The sequence below is a fragment of the Pteronotus mesoamericanus genome, unplaced genomic scaffold (genome assembly GCF_021234165.1).
Source record: "Pteronotus mesoamericanus isolate MK-2021 breed Mesoamerican mustached bat unplaced genomic scaffold, CSHL_Meso_final contig_263, whole genome shotgun sequence".
Lineage (NCBI taxonomy): Eukaryota > Metazoa > Chordata > Mammalia > Chiroptera > Mormoopidae > Pteronotus > Pteronotus mesoamericanus.
The window spans coordinates 8,816,413-8,821,587 of record NW_026555112.1 but is presented as its reverse complement, the minus strand read 5'-3'; positions in this window follow the sequence as shown (position 1 = coordinate 8,821,587).

Here is a 5,175-nt window from a genome sequence, read left to right as displayed (position 1 = left end):
TTTGGTGCTTCAATTTGCCAAATCCAGTCAGCAGGCCCATGTGTATAGTACCCTAAACTTTATCTTCCCATCTAGCTTTTGTTATGAATAACATTAATATTTTGGTTTCTATCTTTACTCATTATTTTATTTCTCCACTTGCTCAGAGCCTGGACAAAGACTTGGGTTACTGTTTATTGGAGGGTCCCCTTGAGCCTCCTACACACCTGGAATATGCGGGAGTTTGGAGAGAAGAATGAAATGTGAGATCAAGCAATCATGACCAAATTCTACAACAGCCACAGGAATATTGCGTAGCTCAGAAAATATATGAAACACCAACAAAGGTTAGCTTGAAAAATCCATTTATAGGTGAGTAGCAATTAACAGATGGAAATGCTGGAAATGAAACTCATTCTTTTAGGGAAAAAAATCAATGGACCAGATAACAAATTAACCTCTATTTACTGCTTAGGTTCCTAGGAGCAAAAATAAAATCAATATATACCAAATATGTAGCTGTTCCAAGATATAGCATCAGAAATGAAAACTAAGGTGAAGGATTAAGCTTTTGGGAAAAACAATTTTTAGAAAATGACCTTGTATGTGAGTTTCTTTCCTTTAATCACCATAAGATTCACTTCCTTAAAGCAGCCTGCCAAGATGAACCTTACAGTTTTTAAAAATTGTTTACTATATGCTAGACACCTTCTTAAACATAAAAACGTAACTAAATACACAAGTAAAAGCAGAACGTGCTTCCTTACTGAAAAAAGTTTAGCAAACTTCTCAGTGGGGAATAAATATGAATTTATAATTAGAAAGCAGACCTTCCACTTTGGACCGGAACCGGTGAGTCTGTGAATGTATGTTTGCAGATTGTGGTTCTTGTAGATGGCCGATTCAAACGTTAGAATGCCAAGCGCAGACCTGCTCAGGTTGGAATAGATGCCACATAGTGAATCCCACAGGGAAAGTTGCAGCTGGGTCTCTCTCTGGATCTCCCCACTTGTGTTTCTCTCCTGAACTGTCACCGTGCGTGGGCAATGGCTAGGTTTTGCTCCAGAGATCTGAGCCCTGACAAGGACGTTCAGGTCAGGATGCCTCTTTACAAAGAATCTCTACTGAGTTTCTGTTGCTTTTTCATTTCCTAAGTAATTAACAGGAGACCAACACCGTGTATCAGTCTAGGAACTTTCCTTGAAGAGGGTGTGCTGTGCATCGATAGAGATTTTGAAATAGAGGTGTTACAAAGCTTTTGGTACTTCTAATAGAGCCTTTTTCTTTTTTACTTTGGATTTTTGCTTGGATGCTCCTCAACATGATATATAAACAATTCTACCAGGATCTAAAACTTTCTAGGGGATGAGATTAGGTTTTATTAATCTGTGTATCCCTCCCAGTGGTGTGCATACACATTGCGCTCAATAAATACTTGCTAGATGAAAGATGGGTCACATTACTGAGGGAAGAAAGAACTCTAAAAAACCGCAAGATTTACTTGTCCCTCTAACCATCACAGATGCAGTCAGGTGAAAAACAAAGACATCGTGCTAAAAGGAACAGTAGTTCCAGTAATAGGAGTTTCTTTCCAGTTAGCTAAAAAGTTTGCATGTCAACCTTCAAGTATGTCCTCATGGCGGTAACTGAAAATCTTTTAGTGCAACTAATCTAAAAATATTTTCACTTGCTAGAAATACCTTAATTTTATTAGGATTACCAGTCAATGTTAACAAATGTTTCTGTCATTCTTGATAAATACTGCAACTGCTTTTCAAACGTGTTTTCTTGGTTTCCAATGCCACCAGAGGGGTAAAACCATCCTTTTCACGGCACTTCTCTCTCCTCTCTACCTCTGGGTGGTAAACTTTATTTATTTTTTGCTTTCTCAAACCTAGGTAGTATTTTTCTTAACTTAATAAATAGAAAATGCTATTTTTCTGTTCTTATTCTTATTTCTTTACTACTGAGACTGAACAATTTCTTCTGTTAATGCCCTTTTGCTCATTTTTATCCCTAGCAGTCTCCTGACTAATGCATACATGTTATTACATAAAGGCAAAAACATTAACTCCTGCCTTTGCTGTTATTATATATTTTTTCCAGTCTGTATGTCTTTTGTTTGGTTATATATTTTTTATATGTAGAGGTTTTAAGATTTCATTTATTTATTTTTAGAGAGGGGAAAAGAGTGAGAAAGAAAGGGAGAGAAACATCAATGTGTGGTTGCCTCTTGTGTGCCCCTCCTGGGGACCTGGCCCACAACCCAGGCATGTGCCCTAGACCGAATTAAACCAGCGACTGCTTGGTTTGCAGGCTGGTGCTCAATCCACTGGGCCACACCAGCCAGGGCTATATGAAGAGGTTTTAAATTATGTGCAGTAAAATCTCTCACTCTTGTGATTTTTTCTATCACTCCCAAGTTTGGAAAGTTGCATTGCCTCCACAAATTTGATAGTTATTTTATTTTCTTCCACTTTTTAATGGTTTGATTTTTATAAATAAGGACCTACGCCATTTGGCATTTATGGGAATGCATGTGTATGAACTACAACTTTTTCTGCCAAATTGCTAACCATGTATCCTAACACCATTAGTTGAATTCTTCTATAGTATTTGGTGCTACCTTTCTGAAAACTTCCGTATTCAGTTCCTATATGCAGTAGGATCTACATCTTTTATGTTTATTCTAGTCCAGTGATCGGTGTGTTCTTGTTTCCCACACTATTTCAAATGCTGCTTTGCAATCTTCTAGGTAGGATGCTTCACCACTGTGTGTCTACTCCACTGGTAACATTACTACTGCTTTTTGAAAGTTATTTTATAATCAACTTTGTTTATTGCTTCACATGAACTTTAAAATATTTTCCTTTTTTTCCTCATAAAAACAGTCCTGATGGAATTTTGTTTGGATATCATTAATCTGTAAATGAATTTGAAAGAATTTACATCTTATGCCATTTAGTTTTCCAGTACCGTATGCCTTTCCTTTAAGCAAGTATTTTAACTCTCTTAGTAAAATTGTGGATTTTCTTCATAGAAGTCATATACATTTCTCATAAATAATTCACCCTAAGTACCTTATCTTTTTCTTGTAACTGCAACTGGAATCTCTTTCTCATTATATAATGTAGCTTCTCATGTAGCAATGCTATTGATTTTCACCAAATGCATTTAGCTCCTTGTCATCCTTTTTTTAAAGCCATGGGTCTTATCTTTGTAGAGCAGTAATAAGAGAAGCATTCATGAAAACAATGTTTCTGCATCATTTACAAAATTCTGAGTCATCACGTGACTCAGTGCCCCTTATATAAAAGCTGAATATAGGTTTCTCTTATGTTCTCTCCATCTCTGGTCCTCAAAATAGTGTTCCCTTTTCCCCCTGGCTGGCCCTGCAATTCCAGCTGTGGCCAACAGCTGTTACTCAGGGATGCTCTTTCCTGTCTCCTTGGTGTTCCAGTTCCTGCTGGGGGCCCGGTGGCTTGGCCAGCCCACGCAGAGAGCTCCGGCGGCTCTCGGAGTTTGGCCTCTCACCCATGTCCTCAAAATGCCTCTCTTCTGGTTTTGGTCTCATCCGCTGATAGCACTGGGCCGCTCCTTGTTTCCACTTGTCCTCCTCACTGGGGAATCCTTTCAGCCAGACTAGATCCTGGTGAGGATCCAGAAGCAAAACCCATTTTGTTTTCCTTATGTTCCCTAAGAAAGCAAAAGTTTCCTGGCTAGTGTGGTTCAGTGGATTGAGTGCCGGCCTCCAAAGCAAACGGTTGCTCGTTCGATCCGCAGTCAGGGCACATGTCTGGGTTGCAGGCCAGGTCCCCAGTGGGGGACACACGAAAGGCAACCATGCATAGATGTTTCTTTCCCTCTCTCCCACTCTGCCTCCCTCTCTAAAAATAAATGAATAAATAAGTATTTAAAAAAAAGAAATCTAAAGCTAAACTTGTAACTATTGTAAAGTAACTATTTAGCTTACTCCATGCTCATTTCTTCTCTTGATGGTTTTTCAATCTTATAAATATTTGTTATTGTCTTGTTTTATATATGATTTAGTATCATAAACCACATCAAATCTTTTCTTAAAATAGGCAAGGTACAAATCATTAGCAAAGGGTAATATTAAATCATACAATGTACACTATCTGGATTAACAGCATTAAAAGAAAAGAGAGAGAATGAAGCAGGGGGGATCTCCCAGATGGGATTGAAGAAATGGGCTCTGCTCCCTAGGGATTTTTAGAATCACTACTAATAGCACTCAAAACAATCTCCATCCTTGTTTAAACTGAAGGAGGCCACTGCCACCAGGTGGCGCCAACCATAGGGGTGAGATGTGAACAGATTTGGATCTCACAGGCCTGGCTCTTAAAACTTGACTGGCTTATTTCACTGTTTATCACACTCTCCAGGACCACCCATGTTGTTGCAAAAGGTAAGATTTCCTTCTTTTTTTTTTTTTAATGGCTGAGTAGTATTCCATTGTGTAAATGTACCATAGCTTTTTTATCCCGTCATCTACTGTTGGGCACTTGGGCTGCTTCCAGATCTTGGCTATTGTTGTGACCCTACAATGCACATAGGGGTGCATGTATTCTTTCAAATTAGCGTTTCAAGTTTCTTCAGATATATTCCCGGAAGTGGAAATGTTGGGTCATAAGTCAGCTCCTGTTTTAATTTTTTGAGGAATCTCCATCCTGCTTTCCACAGTGGCTGTACCAGTCTGCATTCCCACCAATAGTGCATGAGGTTTCCCTTTTCTCCACATCTTCCCCAGCACTGTTTGTTGATTTATGATGGCCATTCTGACAGATGTGAGGTGATGTCTCATTGTGGTGCCATATGATTTCACTCACATGTGAAATCCTGTGAACCACATAAATTAACAAACAAAATAGAAATAGACTGAGATACGAGAACAAACTGACAGCTTTCGGAAGGAGGAGTGTTTGGGAGCTGGGTGAAAAAGATGAAGGGATTAAGCAAAGGGAAAAAAAAGCAGCCTCATAGACACAGACAACAGTATGGTGGTTACCAAAGGGAAAGGGTGCTGGGCGGAGACAGAAGTGAGTACAGGTGGGATAAATGGCGATGGAAGGAGACTCAGTTGGGTGGCGGACACACAATGCAATATACAGTTGACATCTTATAGAACTGTATACCTGAAACTCATATAATTTTATTAGCAAATGCCCCCCCCCC